Raw genomic sequence first — 12709 nt, 5'->3', positions numbered from 1 at the left:
AAGACGTCCATAGTGCAATGTTTCTACCACTGCAATTTCATAGAGAAGAATTTCACTATCCTTAAATATTGTCCATGTTTGACTTATCAAACACCGTCTCCCCAGTTCCTGCTAAATGCTCATCTGTTGCTTTATATATAGACTTGCCTTTTCCCAAATGTGAAATAGGTGAAATTGAACGTTTTCAGACTGATTTTTTAATTAGCAATATGCATTTAGGATTCCCTCATGTCCTTTCATGGTATACTTATTTAATATTTAAATTGCTGAATACAATTCCACAGCATGGCTACATCACGCAGTGTTTATCTACTAATTTATGGAGGAAGGTATTTGTTGCTTCCATTTTTTCTCAGCTGTAAATGAAGAGACCACAGTAATTCATGGGCAGTCTAGGATGCACCTCTAAGTTTCAAATTAGTTATGTAAACTTTAGGAGCATGACTTCAGGGATCTTATATCAAGCTCTGTCTAGGTGTGTAAGTGATTGCCCTGAGGAAGGGCTCTGATGCAGGGACCACTCAGCTGTCCCAGTCATCGTGCTGAAAGGAAGTCAGAGCCCAAGCAATGTGCACACAAGGTGGACACAAGGCCCTGCCCTCAGACCTGGCTGAGCCCCCCTCCTGCAGTCAGGGTCACCCTCGCTTACACGTGAGTGTGCATCACAGGAGCAGGTCCTGCAGCTGAACTTGAGCCTCTCAGAGTGACCCTGCATGCGGCAGGGTGGGCTTCCCATCCAGGCTCTCCCAAGCAAAGACGGTACACAAAATAAAGCACTGCTGTCAGTGTAAACTGTCAGGGGTTGTGGCAGGATTTTGTGCGTCAGTTAACACCTGGAACATTCTTATTCATTTCCGTGTGCGATCCTATTGCACCATTTCATATGTGGTAAATATATGGCACAGTGGGACTGGATGAGGGGACAAAGGACACACTGTAAGTGGAGATGCTATGAAACAGTGAAGATCCAAGTCCAGAGCCAAGCTCCTCCTCCCCATGATACAGGAGGACCTAAGAGCTCAGGCAGGAATCCTGGGCTGTCCCAGGTAGGAAGACACACCTGTGTGAATAGAGAGGTAACACCATGTGATTCACATTTTAGCAGGACCACGCTGACACTGGTGTGATAGTTAGGAGACATTGGGACACTATTACAACCTAACCACATTTGACCTCAAGGCATCCATTTCTAGTTTAATCTTGTAGTAGTTTTTTTTCCATTCTGCAGCCTATGTCAGGATTAATTCTTATTCTTTGTTATTCTCTGAGAATTTTTCTCTCTCCAAGCTTTAAATTTGTTGCTGTCTTAGCTCTATAATTATCTGAAATATTGGTGAGATTTTGATAATGTGCAAATTGTCCCATTTTCAGGTTGTTTTAAGAACTTTAAATAAGAAGCGTTTTCTCAGCTTCTCATCTCCCTACATTTCTAAGAGGAGTATCAGCTTTATTTTATCCCACAGAAACTGGAAACAATTCCAATATCACACATCAGCTTAATAAATAAGCCAATCATGCTATGATCATTCTTTAAATGCAACCTGTTACTAAAACCAAGGATTCTTGACACACACAAAAACATGACAGTATTCACAACTACTGTGCTGAGTAAAATCACTCATAACAATAAAACTACATATAATATGATCCCACTTTTATAAATTCTAGAAAATGGAAAGTAACCTGAAGTAACAAGGGAAGATCACGGTTCTGTGGGGACAGGATGGAAGATAAGAAGGGACAGGAAGGAGGAAACCCAGAAACTAGTGGAAATAATGAGAGGAATTGATTCGTTCTCTCCTGGTAATGCTGATGCCTCCGTCAGTATTTATCAGACTGTTCATTCTGAGTGTGTGCGCTTTCTTATATACCAAGAACCTCATTAAAGTAATTACAAATAAAGAAATGCACGACTTGGGAGGGAAGGGGTGAAGGGAAGATACTGAAACATAAGAGACTCTTGAAAATACGTCTCATGAACCCTGACCCCCTCCTTATATTTTAGGTAAACACGAGAAGAGAGCAACATCATCATGACCTCATTCCAGGAGGGGGATCTGCAAACCTCACCCGGCAAGTCCAACCCTGTCCTGGGATAGGTTCAAGGGAGCAGACTGGTGCAGAGCTCAGGTGCAGATGCCGGATCTCACGGACACCCCATGTGTCTCCTTGGACACTCCACACACCCGCCATTCCTCTGGGTGTAGTTTACACCTCTAATATGAGGGTAACAATGACAGTGACATCACAGAATGTGTGTGCATATGTAAAATGACATATGGGTCCTAAGTGTTTACTCTGGAACAATCACACAATGAAAGTCATATTTCCCAAATGCTATCAACACCACAAAATCCAAGACTCTCACACCTGCTCTGAGACCCTGCCCTTTCTGAGGACATTCAATGACATAGCCTCTTATATACTAGAAGGCCATGCAAATAGGGTCCTTCCTCTGCTGATATAAAGGAGCCCCAGCCATGACCCTGCAGCTCTGGGAGAGGAGCTCCAGCCCGGGATTCCCACGTGCTCCCACTCGGGGTTCAGGACAGAACACTCACCATGGACTTTCGGCTGAGCTGGGTTGTCCTTGTGGCCATTTTACAAGGTAATTTATGGAGAGCAAGAGATACTGAGGATGTGAGTGGATATGAGTGAGGGAATCGGTGGATGTGTGACAGTCTCCTGACCAGGATGTCTCTGTGTTTGCAGGTGTCCAGTGTGAGGTGCAGCTGGTGGAGTCTGGAGGAGGCTTGGTGCAGCCAGGGGGGTCTCTGCGACTCTCCTGTGCAGCGTCTGGGTTCACCTTCAGTAGCTATGACATGAGCTGGGTCCGCCAGGCTCCAGGGAAGGGGCTGGAGTCGATCTCAGCTATTAGTACTAGTGGTGGTTACACATACTATGCAGGCTCTGTGAAGGGCCGATTCACCATCTCCAGAGACAACTCCAAGAACACGCTGTATCTGCAAATGAACAGCCTGAGATCTGAGGACACGGCCGTGTATTACTGTGCGAAAGATACACAGTGAGGGGAAGTCAGTGTGAGCCCAGACACAAACCTCCCTGCAGGGAGACAGGAGGGGACATGCAGGGGGCACTCAGGACACACAAGTGTGTGTCTCAGCCCCATGAGCAGGTGCAGATAGTAGTTAAGGGCTGCGTTCCTCTAAGGCTCTGGGGTTTCCTCTCCATATAGCAGTTTTCCCTGGGGAACCTCACTGTACTCATCCATGGTTCCTTACTTACACATTCAGTCTCTGAATTAGAAAGACTTTTCGAAATAGGGGAAAAACTGTCACATAGGAAAGGCAGAGATGCAAAGTTAGATTTTCAGGTTTTCCCTTGTCTAAATCTTGTCTGAATCTTGTCTAAATTGACCTGTTTCCAAACTATCCCAGCGGATGTATAAAGAGTTGAACAAATTCTTCCTTCCTCATTGTGAAATCTCAGCCCTGCCCTACTGATAGACCAGCTGTCCCTGCCAGGATGCTGGCTGTTGACTTGCCTGCTAACCTCTTGCATGAGAAGCATAAATGAGCTGAGGAGCCCCGGATCCTCAGTGGGTCGCTGGGAGTGATGCCAGTTAGAGGGGATGTGGGTGGGGGTGTTTCTACATGTGCTCCTTGCTTCCAGGCCCAGTAGAATCCCTATACGCTTAGGTAATGCCTGCATCCTGTTCTGCTGTGCAGATTTTTTTATGTCAACTATTCATCGTCAAAGCTATTACCAGTAGACACATATGTAGGTGGTAGGGAAAGTTTATAGTCAGGTGGATAATAACATGAATCTTCAGAAGCTGCTGACAACAAATCTCCTTTCTTAACCACAGAATCTTAGATTAACACTAAAATGCAGGAAAATCACACAAGTTCTCATTCCACGAAGAGTCCTGCAGTCACACAGGCAGGCCGACCTCTGCCCAGGTACCTTTGCAGGTGTGGCCATGTCCAGGGTGGAGAAGCCCAGGCCTCGACAGGACGTCTCACTGTGTCCTGATGTGTGCTCTCCAGCACATCACCTGCCATTTCCAGGCTGCAGTTCAGCTTCACATCTGTAAGATTCAAGTAAACCGATACCTACATCACATGCTTGGTGTGCATATGTAGAAAGAAAATAATAAAAGAGGCCCTGAGTGTTGGGGCCCAGGGTAGGCCATCCAAAATATGCCTCCAAGTGACTTAACACAGAGCTAGTGCAGAGGGACATTGTGACATTCTTCCCTGTAACCCTGAAAAAGAAATAAACCTTCCATGTGAAAGTTGCTTTCCCTGTACCTGGAGGTGGAAATGAAATGGTCCTTTATCCTATGCCCTCCGCCTGCCTTATTTCTGTGCAGAAAATTTAGCCGAAGAGTGAATTTAATCAGAGAAGTGAGAAAATCTAGAAAGAAATGAAAACTGTCCAACAAAATGAATTAATAATAGTTTAGTCATTAAGCAAATCAAGGACCTTTAGTTCCTCCTCAAGGGCTATAGATAATATTCTTGTGCATGGCCCGTGAGCTGTCTTGTAGATACTGAAACTCCCACCAGGAAGAAGAGGTTAACTGCATGATGACCAGACTGTAGCCATGACATAAGCTGCCACAATTCCAAGAACTGGCCTCAGAGAAATGGGAACAAACCGACCCTGGAACTGAAGATAAACTCTACTTAAAACAATCAAGATGAGGCTGCTCAGACCACCACGTGACCTATTTCAAGATGACTGTCAGAGTTGACTCTGCCGTTTCTGCCTGTAGCCCCCTCCCTCCACCTATAAAAGCCCTTTCCCACAGATTCTCAGTGCGGGGTGGCCTTTGGAGAGAAGTCTGTCCCCCACCCCCGGGTGCAGGCAGCCAAAATAAAGTAAACTTTCCTTTCTACCAACGCTGCCTCTTCATTGGCTTCTCAGCACCGAGCAGCTGGACCCTGCTTTCCATTGCAAACGGTTGTCACCATGGAGGGGGAATTCAGGCCTGGAAGTCTCTATGAACAAACCTAGTTCCTTCTGTAATGACTATGCCAGCCCAAACCCTGCTTACGTTCTTCACTAATTGAGCACCAAAACCATACGTTTCCTCCTTCTACCAATTCCTCGCAAATATTGGATCTTTGTCTAACAATATGAAAGCTGCCTGCTTTGCTTACTTCTGGGTCCATTTCTATGGCACGTCCATGCCTATGTTTAAAAGGTTTTTCTTTTCTCCTGTTAAGCTGTCTTTGTTAGTTTTATTATCAGTCCAGCCTCAGGAACTCAGGAGGGGCAGAGGAGGAGATTTCCCTCCTGACAAATCCAAGGTGTCTTCTCTTCAGGCTCACCCTGTACAACCTCTTAGGAACCGCAGTCCTCACGGGCCACTTTCACACTCCTGACATCACCTTGCCACTTGTGTTCTTCTGGCATCTCTACTTTGCATTTCCATCTCACCCTTCAAGATTTCTTCCAAATCGGTGTGACATTTCAGTGTCCACTGTGTGGATGTACACAGTTCATTAGTCATTCACTTATGAAAGGACGTGTTGGTTGTTTCCAAATTTCAGCAAATATGAATAAAGCTAAGTAAACATCGTGTGCTGGGTTTTCTCTGGATTAAGTCTTATTTTCCTTCAGGTACATACAAAGGGGCACTACTGCTGAAACATAAGATTAGAATATGTTTAGTTTTGCAGAAGCCCTCAAAATGTCTCCCAAGGTGCATCCCGCTCTGCATCCCCACCAGCTGTGAATGGACCCCCTGCTGCTTCACATCCTCCAGGTGTTTAACGTTCTCAGAGTCCTGATCTGATCCACTCTTGTAAGTTTTCAGGGATATGTCCTTGTTCTGATTGGCTTATCACTGGGATATATGTTTTCCCAAAGCCTTATTTGCAAACTCTTTGCCTTTTTGGTGAGGTGCCTGTTAAGGGTTTTAGCCCATTTTTTAATAGTTTTGTTTGTTTTTTACCACTGAGTTTAAGACTTCTTGGTACATATTAGATAACAATCAGATATACAAGATGTGTCTCTTCCAAATATTTTCTTCCAATTTCTAGCTTGCCTTTGGGTAAATTTTAAATGTGTTTTTTATGCTTCTCAATTATTAGCTGTTGTGTTTTTGTTTCAATAAAAGTGAAGTTAAATGAACTTTCACTTCCTAAGCCATGGGAACTTCATGCGGGAACATGTCACAGTACACTCAAAGGCCTCTTTCAGATACTACAAGGAAGGAATGGGTAAACAGAGGGGGGACTTCTTCAGAGATGTTCTTCTGGAAAAACAGAAATGTACCAACATACCCTATTTCCTGTGTTGCTGGTGAGAACTGTGCTGCGTGTCCACAGAGACACAGATCCTTGATGAGAGAGTGAGATTTCATCAGTTAGAATATGACCGTTTTCTAACCCTGACTTTTACCTGGGATGGATGTGAAGCTGTGAATGATTGTTACTTGAATGATTCTGTGGTTTTAGCCATAGCTGAAAACAAAAGAACTATTTTTGAAGTATTATCAGTTTTAAGTTCTATTGCTCTAGAGCAGAAATAGATCATTTCAATTTCAGTAACACATTTCCATAGCTTTGACTTATAACTATTAAAATTTAGGCATCACTTTGTTTCATAATAAATGAATTTCATCTACATTCCTCATGTTTGAAGCTGGATTCCAAGTGGAGCTATAGGATGAACTGTGAGGACATTGAATCCCTGTATATTCAGTAACGTCTAAGGCAACTAATCTAATATCACCTGGGCACACTGCTGGTTTTTCATGTATACTTCATGCTTCTTCTTTTCTCAGTAATTCCAAAAAACACCCTAAAGGTACTCAACCATCCGGCCTCAATGTTCCTGAAGTCCACACCCCATTTTGAGCTTATGCTCTGGAGCATTCATAAGAGGAATTACAGAGATCATTTGATGGAACTGTCCATGTGGTTAACATGAAGCCCACCAACATGTGTCCTTCTCCCTCCCATCACACTGCTGGGCCCTCTTGGTGTGACCATCACTAGTAACTTGCAAAACAATATGACTTAAAATTCACCACTATTTTTTACCATCCTCCTTGGTTTCCTCTAATGGATATTCCCTCCAGCATTAAAGTATGATCTAGTCTCCAGACACAAATGCCTCCAATTATCTCCACAAAGGACAAAATAAAAGTTTTTAGTGCTGGTGACCTAACATATTTTGCCTAGGGGTAAATAGACCTTAACAATACATCCCCAACCACTGAAACATAGAGACACCGGTTCTCATTCCTTCTATGTGAATATGAATTGGTATGGGTCTCCTCCAGCCCACCAGCTCATGAAGGCCAGGTCAGATGCTAGTGCATCTGTTCAAATGAAGGAGCTGCTTCCACCTGGTGAATAATGGGCTCACCTTGTTCTAGGTGTGGGATGCCAACCTTCCCCTCCCCTGTCCCACAGCATATCAGCTCACTTTGCAGGTCCAGACCAGAGGGTCCAGACTTATCCTCCTCTTCTTGCCCAAACTGCTTTGCTTGACTCTCTTATTATCTACATCCAGGCATGTTGATTCTTTATTTTTTAATATTCATTACTGATATTATTGAAGAAGCTTGAAGCAATATGATATATTTTGAACTATGTTCATAAAATAGCTTGGAGGAAAGAGCTTCTCATAAACAGCAGGTTCTATGTCAGTCAGTGTACAGGTGACGTCACTGGGCTGAGGGAGAGCTGACCTGCCCCAGACACACAGTGTGAACTCTCAGGGCAGCAGTGCAGCCAGTGCTACATGTACACGGTGTCAGTCAGAGATGTGGACTCACATTGGTCTTTCTGGTTCCCAGGAGAGATAACACCACTGATGACACTGATGTCAACATCCAACACCCCTGGAAAACCCACTATAAATTTCAGACACACCATTACCATCGTGATCCACAATTTACATCCTTGCAGACGGAAATGCAGGTGGTGAGGTCACATCTTCAATGTCCACAGTGAGATGGGATGGAGCTGGGCTCTGTTCTCCAGCACCATTTACTTATATGACCTCAGGCACAGTTCTGGAACTCTGTGCACCAGGGACTTGGGAAAGCTGCTCTCAGGTGAACTTTTCAAGGGAACGTGCTTCCAGAGGTGGAGGCTTTCCTCTGACCATGACGTCCTCATACTCTGCAAGCCATTCACTGTGAAGGTTTACTTCCAAGAATCATGCATATTCTCTCAACCAGTGCAGTGGGAACTGTATTCCCTCACCTCCAATGTCATTGGCTGTGACAGAGTTAGAAATGAACACTTCTAGAAGGAGTGAGTCTGTGCACTGTGACCAGGTCACCTGCCCAGCATGTTGGAGTCCTGAGGAGCTTCCAGGAGCTGTCAGTTCTTAGCCCTTTCTAGCTCTGGCCATTCTTCAATGTCCACCCGCAATGAGGGAGCCCTGAAGCTCACGGTGTTCCTGCAGACACTCACTTGTGCACAGGAAAAAGGCAGGACAGGCTACTGGCCACATCAGCAGTGCTGGGAACCATGAGCATCTCAGCAAGAATGACTACCTTGTCCACAAAATACATGGTGCGGTTAGTTCTTACGAATAAATCCACCTCCAGAGCAACTCTTGGCAATATTTAAAATGTTTCAGGTGAAGAAATGTCCACCCAAGTTAAGGGAAACACGAAGTCCTTTGTGAATTATGATAAACATTAAATTTTACCTCACTTTGTCTGAATTCAATGTGATTATTACATGTATGCTTTGTCTCAAATACTTGCATGTCCAGGAAATAAACATGAGGTAATGCAGAAAGGAAAAAACAAGAGTCTGTGTCTGACATCTTGGAGGACCGTGAATGTTTGATGGGTATTTATGTGAAATATATACATCCATGGGATTAAAGTCTATTCCCCAAATCTGCCATTAATCCTTGAGCACAGCTGATTTCCTGACTAGCCCTTCAGCATCATTTCATTCCTGGACAAACAGTCCCACAGGCATCAGGAGGGGGACCCCAGGTGGTGTCTGAGTTCTCTGAGGGCACAGTCAGCACCCTCCTCACAGGGGGAGCCCCAGATACAGGCACCTCCCTTCACTACTTTCTGCTTTTTATAAAAAGGTCCCTCCTATATGCAAATATCCCCTTAGACCACAAGGTAAAAACAAAGTACCTGTTCACTTAAATTCGAGTTGCTCCTCATGATTGAAGAGATTTTCTGGGCCTCATGAATCTCATCTGCAAGAAGATGAATCCACTGTGGTTCTTCCTCTTCCTGGTGTCAGCTCCCAGAGGTGAGTGTCTCGGGGGATTCAGACATGAACACATGGGGAAGCTGCATCTGAGCCCATGAGTCACCGTGGTTCTCTCTGTCCACAGGTGTCCTGTCCCAGGTGCAGCTGCAGGAGTCGGGACCCAGCCTGGTGAAGCCCTCACAGACCCTCTCCCTCACCTGCACTGTCTCTGGATTCTCATTAAGCAGCTATGCTGTAGCCTGGGTCCGACAGCCCCCAGGAAAGGGGCTGGAGTGGGTTGGTGTGATATATTATAGTGGAAGCACATATTATAACCCAACTCTTAAGTCCCGGCTCAGCATCACCAGGGACACCTCCAAGAGCCAAGTCTATTTATCCCTGAGCAGCCTGACAACTGAGGACACAGCCGTGTATTACTGTGCGAAAGGCACACAGTGAGGGGAAGTCAGTGTGAGCCCAGACACAAACCTCCTGCACGGAGGCCCGTCACCACCAGGGGGTGCGCAGGACCCACCAAGTACAGGGCTGAGGCCTGGGGCAGCTGAGATGGGGGCTGGGAGGGAATTCTTGTTAGAACCTGTGCTTTCCTCTTCCTGCCCAGGACCTACACCAGAGACCCTGTTCTGTATTCTAATGTTTTATTGTTGTGGATTATGAAGTGTCTAGAAAATTTTGTGTGCATGTACATATTTGCTTAATTTTTATTTTTATTATAGTTGTGTATGTATATATTCATATGCAAACATACATATAATACTCAAGAATTAAGGTTGTTTTTCATTTCTTTATTTATCTTTTTCTCAAAGGATCTCAAAACAACCCTGCGGCTCACCATAATGTTCAATTTGAGACTGAAGTTCGTGAAGCTTGTAAATATCCTGAGAGTGAACATGAAATTTTTAAACAGTATTAATTGTTTTTGCTCTTTGTACACATGGAAGGACGAGACACACCCTCCTGCTTTCAGGCCACCTGCACACAGATGTTGAATTCTGCAGCAGGCAGTGTTATAGAACCTAACGCCAGAGTGCTCCAATACTGCGCATGCAATGATCCTCAATATTCACAGATACCATATCTGCAAATTCACCTACTTCTAGATTTTATGAGCACCCCAAAATAAATACTGTCATTTTGTGATCATTCACGGACATTTACAATGCAGCTGGTTGTTTGAATCACCCGACACACATGCACAGACCCACACACGCAAACACACACATTCCCGGCTGAGGTCAGCCAAGGTGATGGTCTCCTTTCTTGTTTCAACTCCCGTCATGTAATTGAGCACTTTCTGGGGTCAAATTAGTGCCATGCTTTTCACATTTCTGTGATTCTTGGCGAATGTTTAAATTACTCCCAGGCAAAGGCTGAAGAAGAGTCTAGTGTCCCTACACACAAATGGCTGTGAGTGGACTTACGGAAAATATACATGAGACATCAGCTTCATTCAGGCATGAGTTATATGGCCATGGGTGGTGAAATGATACTCATGTTTCCAATTTAAAGCTCATAAAAAACCTGAAGACAGAACTCGATGCTGCATATGGGATTCAGCCTTGGAAACTTGGCTTAATTCCAATTACAGCCTGGCAAGTGGGGGTTTATGGTCAAGAAGAGGGTGGGGTGGAGCAGACTTGAAATTATTCAGAGAAGAAATACAGGCTAAGGGGATACTGGTTACATAGACTCAAAAGGATTCTTGCTAAAGGGAGACCTGGGTGATCAGATATCCTGTGGGTGATAAGGGGTTTGACGTCTTTTATCACATACTGCGGGTGATCAGACTTCAACGGTGGGGGATTCTCATTATTCTCACTCAGCAGGGCTCTTGACAAAACCTGGCCATGCAAATATAAACACAGAAGCCTACAGGTCAAGACTAATTGAGAAGAGAATTACAGGAGCCTGTTGCCTAAGGGGTGGTCAAGGGTCTTTGGCACACTTAAGAAGAGGAATAATGAACAGACAAGTAAACCAGGGATGCACACAGACACACAGAGAAAAGACCATCTGAGGATTCAGTGAGAAGAGGTCCATCTGCAAGCAAAGGAGAAAGGCCTGAGAAGGACCCAAACGTGCTGACACCGTGACCTTAGACTTCTAGCCTCCAGGCCTGAGAGGAATCCATTTCTGTTGTTTAATCCACCCAGTCTGTTATTCTGTAATGGCCACACTAGCCAACTAATACACCTATAATATAGACGCAGATAGACATATATGGAAATGTAAGTATCATATTGGAAAAGAAACATCACCCATTCTTCAGAGATGACATGAAGCTGTGTCCACCCTGGATCTCAACCAGCACCCTCCTCCAGAGCCCTAGAGAAGGACCAGCCATGACCATCTTTATATGGAAACAGCTTCCCATCTGCACATCACACCCAGGCTCAAGGGGGAAAGCACAGCACCTGTGCTACTCAGAATCAGGGTTCTCATCTTCACTGACATAACTCTCTGAAAGTCAAAGCATTAACCAAAATGAACATGAAAATCTTCTGGTAATTCCTCCTTTTGCTGGCATCCTTCAGCTGTGAGTATCTCCTGGCTCTGAGGAATGTGGAATTCTGGGGTGACATCTGTGAAGTGGGTGTCTCATTGTTTCTCCTTCACCAGGTGTCCTGTCCCAGGTGCTGGTGCAAGTGTTGGGCCCGGGACTATTGAAGACCCTCTCCCTCACCTGCTCAGTCTCTGGATTCTCCATCACAAACATTGCTGACTGCTGGGCCTGGATCCCTCAATCCCCAGGGAATGGGCTGGGGTGACCGGGTGCTTTGGTTCCGGGAGTAGCACAGCATACAAGATGCCTCTCCAAAAATGACTCTCCACCTCCAGAGACACCTCGCAGATTCATTTTTCCCTGCAGCTCAACTCCGTGATGACCTAGGACACAACCCTGTGTTGCTGTCCCAGGAGGCCCAGTGAGAAGTCCGGGTGAGTTAGACACGACCCGCCCTGCAGGGGCCGCTCCAACCACCAGGGGGCGCGCAGGGTCATCAGGAAACAAGAGCACCAATCTCAGGGCAGGTGCAGAGATTGTCATGGAGGGATTTTCTCTCAGAAGCTGTGGTTTCTCCACTGGATCATTGCCGCCCTTGGAAGCCTCATCCACAATGATTCCAGGGAACATTCTTGTCTCTAAACTTGAGACGTTTTCATGGAGTCAGGCTTGTCTGTCTTTCCCCATCTATCTTTGGACAAGCCGCACAGAAACATTTCTTCATGAAACTTTTATTTGAAGATTACGTCACGACTTTCTCTTATTAGTTGTCGTTTTTAATTGTTTATTGACATAAATAATTTTTACTGTTGAACTTTAAATCTGCTTTCCACCATCAGATGGGTTTCCAATTCCTCTCCTCCTGAAAATCTCTCCAGTCCTGTCTGATGCAATTCCTTTCACTTGAGTAGTATGAGTCATGTTGATATTCAGAATTTGATGTCCATAAAGCACTGCAGTCATTTCCTCCTCAGAGGACATTTTGAAATGTCGGGACACAGGTTGGGCTGTAACACGTGGGCTGCGT

General features: G+C 45.0%; 1 gene segment (V, D, J or C); it reads left to right on the top strand.

The window, feature by feature from the left end:
* Positions 1–2562: 2562 nt before the first annotated feature.
* On the top strand, positions 2563–3029 carry LOC307070134 (immunoglobulin heavy variable 3-23-like). The segment is given in 2 exons: positions 2563–2608; positions 2713–3029.
* The last annotated feature ends 9680 nt before the right edge of the window (positions 3030–12709 follow it).

The sequence above is a fragment of the Hyperoodon ampullatus genome, assembly GCF_949752795.1.
Source record: "Hyperoodon ampullatus genome assembly, contig: scaffold_303, whole genome shotgun sequence".
NCBI classification, from domain to species: Eukaryota; Metazoa; Chordata; class Mammalia; order Artiodactyla; family Ziphiidae; genus Hyperoodon; species Hyperoodon ampullatus.
This window is presented reverse-complemented; position numbering and strand designations above follow the sequence as displayed.